Source organism: Sciurus carolinensis, chromosome 6, assembly GCF_902686445.1.
Source record: "Sciurus carolinensis chromosome 6, mSciCar1.2, whole genome shotgun sequence".
Lineage (NCBI taxonomy): Eukaryota > Metazoa > Chordata > Mammalia > Rodentia > Sciuridae > Sciurus > Sciurus carolinensis.
This window is the reverse complement of record NC_062218.1, coordinates 111,187,656-111,201,243: the sequence shown is the minus strand read 5'-3', so window position 1 is coordinate 111,201,243 and position 13,588 is coordinate 111,187,656. Positions and strand designations below refer to the sequence as shown.

General features: G+C 34.1%; 1 protein-coding gene and 1 pseudogene across 1 annotated transcript in view; one reads left to right on the top strand and one right to left on the bottom strand.

Annotated features, from left to right (window-relative positions):
- The window catches only part of Fbn2 (fibrillin 2), a 228,018-nt gene that overhangs the window by 193,210 nt on the left and 21,220 nt on the right, over nt 1-13,588 (bottom strand).
- Nucleotides 11,964-12,296, top strand: LOC124986913 (U6 snRNA-associated Sm-like protein LSm3; annotated as a pseudogene).

Sequence of the window (13,588 nt, the reverse complement as noted above, 5' to 3'; positions counted from 1 at the left end):
AAAAATTGGGGTAGTGGGAACATTCCTTAACATTATAAAGGCAATCTACGCTAAGCCCATGGCCAATATCATTCTAAATGGTGAAAAACTGAAAGCGTTCCCCCTAAAAACTGGAACAAGGCAGGGATGCCCTCTTTCACCACTTCTATTCAACATAGTCCTTGAGACTCTAGCCAGAGCAATTAGACAAACCAAAGAAATTAAAGGGATACGAATTGGAAAAGAAGAACTCAAACTATCGCTGTTCGCTGATGACATGATTATATATTTAGAGGAACCTGGAAATTCCACCAGAAAACTTTTAGAACTCATAAGTGAATTCAGTAAAGTAGCAGGTTACAAGATCAATGCTCATAAATCCAATGCATTTTTGTACATAAGTGATGAATCCTCAGAAAGAGAAATTAGGAAAACTACCCCATTCACAATAGCATCGAAAAAAATAAAATACTTGGGAATCAATCTCACAAAAGAGGTGAAAGACCTCTACAATGAGAACTACAGAACACTAAAGAAAGAAATTCAAGAAAACCTTAGAAGATGGAAAGATCTCCCATGTTCCTGGATAGGCAGAATTAATATTGTCAAAATGGCCATACTACCTAAAGTGGTATACAGATTCAATGCAATTCCAATTAAAATCCCAATGATGTACCTTGCAGAAATAGAGCAAGCAATTATGAAATTCATCTGGAAGAATAAAAAACCTAGAATAGCTAAAGCAATCCTAAGTAGCAAGAACGAAGCAGGGGGTATTGCAATACCAGATCTTCAACTCTACTACAAAGCAATAGTAAAAAAAATGGCATGGTATTGGTACCAAAATAGACAGGTAGATCAATGGTACAGAATAGAGGACATGGACACAAACCCAAATAAATACAATTTTCTCATACTAGACAAAGGTTCCAAAAATATGCAATGGAGGAAAGATAGCCTCTTCAACAAATGGTGCTGGGAAAACTGGAAAACCATATGCAACAGAATGAAATTAAACCCCTATCTCTCACCCTACACAAAACTCAACTCAAAATGGATCAAGGACTTTGGAATCAGACCAGAGACCCTGCATCTTATAGAAGAAAAAGTAGGTCCAAATCTTCAACTTGTTGGCTTAGGATCAGACTTCCTTGACAGGACTCCTATAGCACAAGAAATAAAAGCAAGAATCAACAACTGGGATAGATTCAAACTAAAAAGTTTTCTCTCAGCAAAGGAAACTATCAGCAATGTGAAGAGAGAGCCTACAGAGTGGGAGAATATCTTTGCCAACCATACTTCAGATAGAGCGCTAATTTCCAGAATCTATAAAGAACTCAAAAAATTCTACACCAAGAATACAAATAATCCAATCAACAAATGGGCTAAGGAAATGAACAGACACTTCACAGAAGAAGATGTACAAGCAATCAACAGATATATGAAAAAATGTTCAACATCCCTAGTAATAAGGGAAATGCAAATCAAAACTACCCTAAGATTTCATCTCACCCCAATTAGAATGGCGATTATCAAGAACACAAGGAACAATAGGTGTTGGTGAGGATGTGGTGAAAAAGGACACTCATACATTGCTGGTGGGGTTGCAAATTAGTGAAGCCACTCTGGAAAGCAGTATGGAGATTCCTCAGAAAGCTTGGAATGGAAACGCCATTTGACCCAGCTATCCCACTCCTTGGCCTATACCCAAAGGACTTAAAATCAGCATACTACAGAGATACAGCCCCATCAATGTTCATTGCTGCTCAATTCACCATAGCCAGATTGTGGAACCAACCTAGATGCCCATCAGTTGATGAATGGATAAAGAAACTGTGGCATATATATACAATGGAATATTACTCCGCAATGAAGAATGATAAAATTATGGCATTTGCAGGCAAATGGATGAAATTGGAGAATATCATGCTAAGTGAGATAAGCCAATCTCAAAAAACTAAAGGATGAATGATCTTGCTGATAAGCGGATGAGGACATATATTGGGGGGTGGGAAGTGTTAGCATTAGGTTTAGGGTTAGGTTTAGGGTTAGGGATAAGGAGTGTGGTAAGAATGAAGGAAAGAAGGACTGTATAGAGGGAAAAGAGGGGTGGGAGGGATGGGGGGAAAGGGAAAAAAATAATGAATCAAACATCATTGCCCTATGTAAATGTATGATTACACAAATGGTATGCCTTGACTCCATGTACAAATAGAGAAACAACATGTATCCCATTTGTATACAATAATAATAAAAAAAAAGTTGACTTGCTCAAGAACACAGTAATCTGTTAAATTCTAATTGAAGTCTCTATTGTGACATTCAGAACTTAATTCTTTTTTTAAAGATGAATAAAATATTGTTCAAGATGGAATGTGCCTTGCATGCTATTTCTAAATCAGATGAAGATATTCACAAACATGCAGCTTTGCCCATATGGAAGAAGTTTGCATGCATTAAACCGTGACATTAAGTATGGTCATGGGAAACATAGTTTTTAATTCACAGAAGATGGGGTACCCATAGAATTAGTGTTTCTTGGTTCAATAATGTGCACTTAATAAACTGCCATAATCTTATTTGTAAATATCAGCTATAGAATCGCAAATGATATCATATTCTATTAGAAGTACCATCACCTGGATTTCTGTGTGACTTTATAGATAAATTTCCAACGAAGTCAAAAATTTCAAATGTGATATCAACTTCCTGAAGAACACAGTGAATAGAAACTTTACCACAGAATCTTCCATTCTCACAGCTAACATGAACAACAGGGGCAACAACACAACAAATTCAAAGCTAAAAATGACAAAAAATTTACTGTCAGCAACTGCAGAAGGTAACATAGTACCTTCAAAATAGTTAAAAACAGTAGCCAAGGAATGAACAGAAGGTAGTATCACAGCCCCTCAAATTATACAGGGAATGAGGGCAATTACTCAGAATCCTAAGAAATCTCATTAATCCTATTGAAATCAGGAAAATCTTGTGGAGTGCAAGTTCCTGTCTACCAACACAGCATCTCATCAGAAGCAAAACCCCAGAAAGTCCCAGCCATTGTGATCTCTACCAGATGGAGGAAGTCAGACAGCGAAGACAGAATGATCATGAACACAGAGGGTCAATTATCTCCAGCATTAAATAGGAGAAGATGACAAACAAGGAACATAAGGAAAAAATATTCTCACGGAGCTAGAAGCTGGGCTGAAGTCCCTTAAAACCACAACAGGGGAGAGGGACTCATGTTGGGGAATGATGGGGCAAGTGGGAGAGAAAACAGGCACAATTTTCTGACAACAGAGTTGTTACCATTGCACTTGAAATGGAAGGAATTATCAAAATTCAGGAGTATCTCCATGACAATATGGAGTGATCCTCCTATAAGGAATGCAAAATACAGAAAGTTCACAGTTCAGATACTATCATCAAAGTTTCCCAAACCAGAGTTGAGGTCTGTCATTCCTCTTGCGAATTCAGAAAATGAAGTATCTGAAAAAGCTGGGTCTCAAACAGGAGCTAGGAAGGAAAATGATACTTAGGCAATATTTGAATGGAAAAAGGGGAGATTCAACTACACCTCACTAATGCAAATAAAGCTTTGGACAGGGTTGCCTATTCAAAGCAAGCTGAAGTCAAAAAGGACTGAAATAGGAACGATGTAACATTATAATTTGCTTTATCCTAAAGCACGAAGCAGATTAGAAAATAAGACTATTCCACCATAAAGTAGAAAACCATCATCAGGAAACATAGGAAATGCATGATTTTTTTACATGACAAAAGTGCCTACTAAGAACTACATAAGAAAATGCATTTATAACAAAGGACTCAGTAAGACCTCAGTGAAAAAAACAAAGAAGTGAAATAAAAGAGAAACTTTAAGGCTAAGGAAACAAACTGAAAATAAAACGAAAACACCTCTCATAAGTATAAAACCATTACATGAATTAGAAAAAGTGATACAGATACACCTAAAAAAGAATTACTGACAAATACAAAAACAATTATAGAGCAGATTATCAGATATGTCTAATAAAAAAATTAATATACTTGATGTGGAGAACCTACATATGAAGCAGAAAAACTACTCAATAATATAATAGAAAAAAATCTGTAAGTTTAAAAAAGAAAACTATCATTTTAGATAAAATGATGACATCATTTTCAATAGGACATGTGTAACAAACAAATGATACACATAATTATCAAGTTAACATTTTTCAGGCACCCAGGGAAAAAAGACATGACTTAGGAGGAAAAAAAAAAACCAGTGTAGATTCAGACTGCATAGAATAAAACATCAGGAAATGACTGGATTATACCAATCATTGAAATATGAAGAGAAAAAAATATAAATTCCCTAAATTAAACCTATCCAACTTGGAATTCATATATTTCAAAATTCTCCACAAAAAGAAAGCACTCATAAGCAAATCCTAGAAAAACTACTTGATGATAAAATCTAATCAACCAACAGGTATAGGTGGAGAAAAAAGCAATAATAACGGACAGAATATTTAACTCCCCTCATGGTGCTGAGGTAACAGAAACTGTATATTTGTGTTGATAAATCAAGAAGTAGTGGCCTAAGTATATTAATTAGATCTTACAGTTTTAAACAAAAATAACAATGAGTTTAGAAAAAGGTTTGTGTAATATTGAAAGTGAGTCTAAAATATAATATTTCTACAAAATTTGCACTAATTTTATAAGGACAAAAGCTCCCAAAAAAGAAAAATATTCAGGCAGAAAATTTCAGTTTCTATCTGCTGTGACACTTTGTCCACCATATATTTAATTTTTCACTCATCAAGAGAACTATGATTTTTCTAGTCATCTTTCCTGGGGCCCTGGCTATCCATCCTTTGAGAAACATACATTGAATATGTAGACAATGAACAGCGTCATTGTTTTTCTCAAGTCCTCAAAAGAGTGGGCACACAGAATCAGGAAATTGCCCTCATTGTGTTTTCCTAGTTGCAACTAAATACAGATCAAACTTGAGTGGATCAAGAAAGCATAAAGGAGTGTTGTATTTTTCTAGGGAAGAACGGATTGTATTATATTTATTATAATATTAATATCTTCTTGAGAGACTTACAGTTTCCATTCCCCTAAGACTTTCTACTTCACCCACCACACACAAATTATTTCTTTCAGGGAGTTAAGCACTGGAATTATTTCACATCAGTGTGAAGCCATCAACTTTTATATAGATGTTAGATTCAGATAACACATTTATTATTATTATTATTATTATTATTGTACTGGGGATTGAATCGAGGGGCACTTTACCACCAAGCCACATCCCCAGTCCTTTTTATTTTTTATTTTGAAAAGCTGTCTTGCTAAGTTACTTAGGGTTTCACTAAATTGCTGAGATTGGCATCCAGTTTGCCATCCTCCTGCCTCAGCCTTTGAGTCTCTGGGTTTAGTGTGCACTATCCTGCCCAGCATGTGTTGTTTTTATTTTCTTTGTTTGTTTGTTTGTTTTTGAGCAGATAAAAACATATGATAAGGGTCATTAACCTGAAAACCTAAATCGACTTGCATAAAAAAAGTGAAAATTTCATTATTCACTTTTTAAGAGCTCTTATTGAGGAATAACTGTCATACAATAAGCTGCACATAATTCAAGTGTACAACATTTTTACATATTTATAAACCCATTAAATCATCACTAAAACCTAAATAAAGAACATTCATCTCCCCCAAAAGTATCCTCTTGCCACTTTGTAACTGCTCCATGTTGCCTGTCCACACTTCTCCATCTCTAGACAACCACTGATTCACCTGTCATCATAACATAGTAGTTTGAATTATTTAGAATTTTACAAAAGTGAAATAATAATATATGTACTCTTTATCTAATTCGTTCATTTAGTACAAATATTTTAAAGGTCATTCATACTGCATGCAATTATTATGACATCAATATTCCATTACTTTTTTATGAACAAGAAGTATTCCATTTGTACGAATATCTGATGTATTTCTCCATCTGCCTTCTGATAGACATTTGGGTTGACAGTTTGAGGTTTACAAATATGATGCTAAGAACTCTTGAGCACAAGCTTTTGAATGAATATATGCTTTCATATAGCAATAGCTAGACAAATAATTAGCAGTGGAATAGTGAAATCATCTAGTTAGCCTTCTAAGAAACTGATAAAACTATTTTCTGAAGTGGTTATACCATTTACATTCTAACCAGGAATGCTTGATATCATTGTGGTGGTATCACATGGTGATTTTAATTTGCATTTTTGTAATGACTAAGGTTGTCGAACACATTTTTATGCACTTATTTTCCATTCATCTATCTTCCTTGGCGAAGTGTTTGTACAAATCTGTGCCTGTTTCTAACTGGGTAGAGTGTTTATTATTGATTTTTAATATTTCTTTATATATTCTAGATACAAATCCTTAATCTGATGTATAATTTGCAAATTTTTCACAAGTTCATTAATTGACTTTTTTTTTTTCCAGTGCTGGGAACAAAACCCAAGTTTTCATGCACACAAGGCAAGCACTCTACCATTAAGGAACATGATCAGGCTTTTATTCTCTCAGTGATATCTTTAAAAGACCACAGATTTTTCATTTGGTAAAATCTAATTTATAAATATTTTAATGTGATCATGTTTTTGATGTAATATGTATTGATCTATGCTTAAATCAAGGTCATAAATATCTTCTGAGTTAGGCACAGATCATTACATAACTCATTGAATTACCTTTGCACATGGATTGATAATCGGTAGTTCATGTATATATGGGGTTGCTTTCTGGGTTCTCTATTTACTTGTCTATCTTCATGCCAAACTCTCTTGGTTACTATAGTTTGATAATAACTCTTTATATCAGGTAGTGTAAATCCTTCAACTATGTTCTCTTTCAAATCTACTTTGGTTACTGTACATCCTCTAAATTTTCATTTACATCAATTTCCCGAACACTTTGCTGTGATTTTGTTCAGAACTACGCTGAATCAATTTCGGAAGAACAGGCATCCCACAATATTGAGTCTTCCAACCATTGCACAAAATATATATATCTCCATTTATTAGGTCTTAATTTTGCTCAGCAAAATTGTGTAGTTTTCAGTACACAGGCCTTGCTCTTCTTTTTTTAGAATGACCCCCAAGAATTTCATAATACTTAGGATTCTGTAAGTTGTCTTTTTTTTCAATTTAGATTCTCATGTGATCCCTGCTATACAGAAACACAACAGGTTTCCTGAATTGAACTTGGGTCTTACCACTTAGTCAAATCTACTTATTAGTTCTAGTTATTTTATAAAGACCCTCAGACAAAAATGTCATCTGCAAGTAAGACAGTTTCACTTCTTCCTTCCCAATATGTTTTTACTCTTATTTCTTTTTGTCATCTTATTGCCCTAATTAGATGCAGAATGCAGTGTTCAAATCAGTGGTGAATGATTACCCTTGCTTTGTTACTGATATCAAGGGGAAAGCAATGGGCTTTTCATCATCAAGTGTGATGCTGATTACAGGTCTTTCAGAAATACTCTTTCAACATGTTAAGGAAGTTTTCTTTTATTCTCTAGTTTGTTGACTAAAGAATAGATTTTGTATTTTGTCAAATGCTTTTTCTGTATCTATGTGACCACAAGATTATTTTAATTTGATATCATTCTAAATTACATTGATTTTTTTAATGTCATGTGATAAACCGCAATGTTACAACGTATGATGATTTTAATATGGTTCGTTGGTTGTGATAAAATTTTGTTGAAAAATGTTGCATTTTGAGCAATATTTGTATTTTTTCTTGAAATGCTTTTTTTCTGGTTTTGGTATCAAGGTCATTTGGCCTTACAGAATGACTTTGTAAGTTTTAACTTCTTTCCAATTTTCTAGAAAAGTTCTCAAAGAATTGGTTAAATAGGTCAAGTAGATTTGTTTCTACAACAACTTTACTGACTGTCTATTTCTATCAATTCTTAAGGATAGGGTCTTGAAATATCCATAATTGTGATAGGTCTTTTTCTCCTTACAGCTCAATGTTTACTATGTGCCTTTTGAAGCTGTTTTTAGGTATATGAACATTTAGAATTATTGTATCCTCCTATCAACCACTTTATCATAATGAAATGACCTTCTTTTGCCAGATCTTATTCTCTACTCTGAAGTCTACTCTGTTATTAATCTGGCCATTCTAGCCTCCTTTTAATTAGTATTAGACAGTTAAATTTCTTTTCTCATCCTTTTAATTTTAATCTAACAGTGCCTTTCACTTACAATAGATATCTTACAGGCAGCACATAATTGGATATTGTTTTTTTATTCTATTTAACAACCTGTGCCTTTTAATCAGTGTTGAGATCATTACTTTTGATGTCATTATCAGTAGAGCTAGGCTAAAATCTATAATTTTGATTTGTATGGCTAGGCTGAAATGTATAATTTCTATTTGTTTTCTAATTATATATTACTAATTCTCTTTATCTTCCTTTGCTGCTTCTTTCAATTTATTATTTCATTTTATCACATTTTGTTGGCTTATTAGCTATAATTCTATATTTTTTAGGGGTTGCTCTAGGATTTAGCATATACCTCTTCCACTTACCAATCAGGTAAGATTATACTATTTGACAAACAATGTAAGAATCTTCAGCATTTGTGCTATTTTAAATATCTATTTTATCAACATATATTTTACACACCCCATATGACACAGTATTTTCTATTTCAGTAGTCAACTGTATCTTAAGGGGATTCAAATATGAAGACCTACATGTTTACCCACAGAGTGATATTTTTGATGATCTTAATTTTTTTGTATATATCAATATTTGTATCTGAGATTTTTTTTCTCCCTGAAATACATTTCTTACACTTCCTGCTGTTGGTGGTGAATCTTTTCTTCTTTTATATAGTGGAAGATGGGTTTATTTTGCCTTCATTTTAAAAAGACATTTTCTTGGATATAACAGTCTGTATAGTTTTCTTATTTTAATTTGTATTTGTACTCTTTCCAACCAGAAATCTACAATGTCTAATTTGCTATTAATCTCATCCAGAGAATTTTCATGTCACCTCAGACATTGTAATTTTCAAGTCTAGATGTTAAATTTGGTTTCTGCTTCTCTACTTAAGATCTGAATCTTTCCCTTATCTTCATAGACATATATAACACCCTTATAACAATGTTTTTTTTCTTCTTGTCTGCTAATTCTAACATTGTATCAATTCTGGGTTTTGATTAATTTGATCATACTCTCCTGCTTCCTTATAGGAAAATTTTGGTTGTTTTAATAAATTAGATGCCACATATTATAAGTTTTATCTTCCTGGATACTTAGAATTTTTGTAGTCTTATAAATAATCTTCAACTTTGTTTTTGAATGATTGATTCTTTTGAATACTATGTTTAAGATTTATTAACTCGAACCAGAACAGCATTCAATCTATGGCTCATTATTCCCTGTAATTGAAGTAGGACTTTTCTGAGGACTCAAACCAATGCCCCACAAATTATGTGGTTCTTTAGTTTGGTCTGAGGGAAAAATAGTGTCCAGACGTGTGTACACTAAGAGTGCTGCTCCTTCTAGTTCTTTTGGATAGTTCGCATGAGGTTGATTCCTCATGCAAGTGCTGATCAGAGTTCTACAGAAAACTTGAGACCCTTGGTATATACCTGGTTCTCTATGAATCCTTGACTGCTCCCTAGAATTCTACCATGAAATATTTAGTCACCATGTCCTTCCAAGGAGCCTCAACTCCAGCTTCTCAACCTAGGAGAGTTGCTAAGTTGTGCCTAGATTCTCATGATGGAGCAGCCTGGAAAACTCTCCAGCAGCAAGCCAGAAAAGTAAAATAGTTCATGTTTTTTGGTTTCCTTCCTCTCACGGATTACTCTCCTTTGTTGCTTGGTGTCTAATATTTTAAAAACTATTCTCTGGTGGCTTGGGAGGCTGAGGCAGGGGAGGATCCTAAGTTCAAAGAGTCTCAGTGAATTAGTGAGGCTATAAGCAATATAATGAGATCTTGTCTCAAAATAAAAATAAGTGAAAAGGACTAGAGATGTGGTTCAGTGTGGTTCACAGCCACAACAACAACAAAAACATGTTGCTTCGTATAGTTTGTCCTGTTTTTCTGTCTTTTCAGATAAGAGAGTTAATCTGTTTTTTGTTAGTCCATCTTAACTGGAAAGGAAAATCACAATTTTGTTTCAAATATTATGAGTTTTAGATAAACATTTTAGATTATATATAAAAACAAACTCTAGTTGTATGAATTTGGGGGTATAATCTGAAATTTATATAACAAAAAAGATCTGTCTATGCCACATAATAACAGAATTCAAAACTAGCAAGTCAGTCCTTTCATTCAGTTGACATCACATACTGTTGTCCTTATTTATACTGAACAACTGACACAATATAGTTCTAAACAGAGGAAACACATTAATTTTGCAATATTGTTTCATTTAAAATTGTAGTTAAGTTTATGGTTCTGAGGGTATACCTCCTGTGTTCAAATCCTACTTTCTTCATTTGTTAGCTGAATAAAGTTGAGCTAACTGCTGAACTTCCTTATTCCCCACATTTCTTATTCGCAATGTGCCATTTTAAAAAATGCTGCCTTTGGGTTGTTGTAAGAATTCCTCTAAAGCATTCAACACAGTAATATTCAGTGTTACTTCTCCTTGATATTGCATAATTTTCCATTTTTTTGCATTTATGCTAATAATCTAATTTACTTGCACATAAATCATAGTCTCAGTGAATATATCATACAAACTTAATACGCACTGCTGTGCTCCAGCTGACATAAATAAGTTCTCATAAGTGGCCTCTCTGCCTTCAATCCTCCATTCAGTCTTGTCAATCCCAATTAACACCTGTAGACAACTATTTTCAAGTCCAGAAGACATTCACAGCACTTCTCCCCAATGCAGACTGAAGAGACATTCTAGACTTTTGCACATGAAGGTCCAAGTTTATTCTTTAAGCCTTGTCCACTCTTCCTCTCAGTAACTGTGCATTATGGCCACACCCAATGAACAGCCTGCACGAACACTCATTGACCTTTACTATTACTACACCATTTTTCACCTTGCCTCTTTTCCTTGGAGTCTTTCTGTGCACCTTCTGCATGTATGGTGTGCCTCCTGTGACACCGCACCACGTGGAGTACAGGATGCACAAAGGCAATTAGCATAAAACCACTCTCTCACAGCTTCCCAGCCAAATAAATAAGCAGACATATCACAAAAATGAAGAGAGATGTTCTACAGGAAAGGAATATATGATGGAGAAAATAAAAGGGAGTACGCCTAATTTTTGCCACTGAATAAGGTGGGGATGGTGAGGGCTTCACAGAAAAATTTGTCTCTGAATTGTTCAAAGACCCCTCTGACTACTTCTTCTATTAGGTTTAGCAATATGCAAACCTTGTGTGAAATTTACTCTACAAATCCAGGTACATGGTGAAATGCTAAGAACCACACCTTGTGCATCAAGGAAGGATCTAAGACACTTTAGAGAGGCCAGTTAAATGGGAACTACTGATAGGGTAAAAAATGTCAGACAGGATGAGCAGATTCTAGTAATTTAACCCCATAACAAGATATTGAAAATGATAAATGATATTTTTTAATCAATCCACATTGTTCCCAAAAACCCCACAAAAGTGGAGACAATAAAACTGACATTGTTTACAACTCATGCATCCTGAACTGAAATAGTCCCAGTGATCCTAAGAGAATCTCTCCCTCACCAGCAAAGATAATTTTATCTAACCCACCACATTATTTCCTGAATTTATTTTTTTATGACTTTAGCTTACCATTTACTGAGTACTTCACCCTGTTCCAGATGATGAGTAGGCACTTTATTTTTCATTTAATTCTCATATCAGGAATGGAAGCGTCTCTTAAAATATCCTATTTAGTCTAAGTCCCTCAAGTCTTAATAAAAACAGCTTTAAGGGAAAAGACACAAGGTCTGAAAAATGGCAGATGATGTGGAACAACAACAAACTACTAATACCATAGAGGAGCCCCTGGATCACATCAGGCTCAGCCTGGATAAGCAAATCTATGTGAAGATGAGAAATGAACAAGAGATTTGAGGCAGATCACTGCTTATGAACAGCATTTAAATATAATATTAAGAGATGTGGAAGAAATTGTGCTACTACAGAAACTGAAGAAGAGATGAAAAGATACATAAATCAACAAAATGGAATATTCCCGTGCTCTTCGTCCCGGATGATGATGTTGTACTAGCTGCCCATCCACTGACAGTTGGCCAAAACAAAGAATTCATTCTGTGTAGAAAATAAAGAGACTGTATAATTTACTTTTTAAATGACCAAGACATTCAAAAGAGAAGCCTGCATCCATTTTGATATTAAGAAATGACCTAAGGATTCTTCCACTTCTGAAATGAGGTGATTTATAAATAATTTACAACTTCTTATGCTAAGTGTATTTTATTTTTCTCCATCCCTTCCAATAAATATGATCATGAAGAAAAAAATATATATAACAGCTTTAAACTTTGCTTCTATGACTCAGTTCACAAAATCCTTTGTTTCTCACATTTTCAGATATTTGATTTTGAACAGTTGGCCATCACATCTATCCTTGTGATAAATATCAGTATCGACAATCTTCACTTACTGGGTTCAACATATTTTGTAGTATTAATATTTAATTCTCACTAAAAATAATTCAAGTTTTGACATAACACATATATATTATCTGTGTACAAATGAGTGTTAGAGAGGTTCCAGGGTCACACAGATCTTAATATTAAGCTCCGATTTTGACTATACCTCATGTTTCTAAAACACAACAAATAACAGTTAGTGGAAGCCTACCCTGCAGCAGGCACACTGCTTATTATGTGTTGGGTGCTAAACACATTATTGCTTGTGACCCTCTCAGTGACCTATGAGGTGATTACAGGGCCACAATTCTTTACTTGATATTCCTGGAAACAGGTGTTCTTGAGGAATTTATAATGTTTGGGATTTTTGAAATAACACACACATTTATTGAATTACTTTAAACTAAATAGTATATAACATTTCATCACACTTAATTTGTTTATGTGTGTATGTGTGTTAGTTTTGCCTAGTTTCCATACAAGCTAACCTCTAATATCTTCTTATTTGACAATGAAATAGATAAATAGGAAAATATTTGTGGAGTTACATGAACATAAAATATTTGAATATTTTTATTTTATATTGCATGTTTTTCTACCTCTAGGTAAATAAACCAAAAACAAAGACATATGTACACACACATGCATACACACACACATATACATATAATGGGATAAATGAAAATACTCATAGCTTTTGTTCAAAGGAAGATAAAACATCAGACTCTAAAGGGCTGCCAAAAATATTCAGTCTTACCCTGAAGATCTAAACAGAGTGGTTTAAACCAAGGACCAAGAAGTGGAAGCCCTGGATCAATTAAGGAACTGATTTCCTCGTAAAGTTAAGCACTTTGCTCATATAACAAAACCTTCCTGTTCCTACTCTAGTTTAGCACATGCTCTTTCTCTCCCCACCCCCTTATCAACCTTTGTTTTCTTCTCTTTTTCTTCCACTTCACTGTC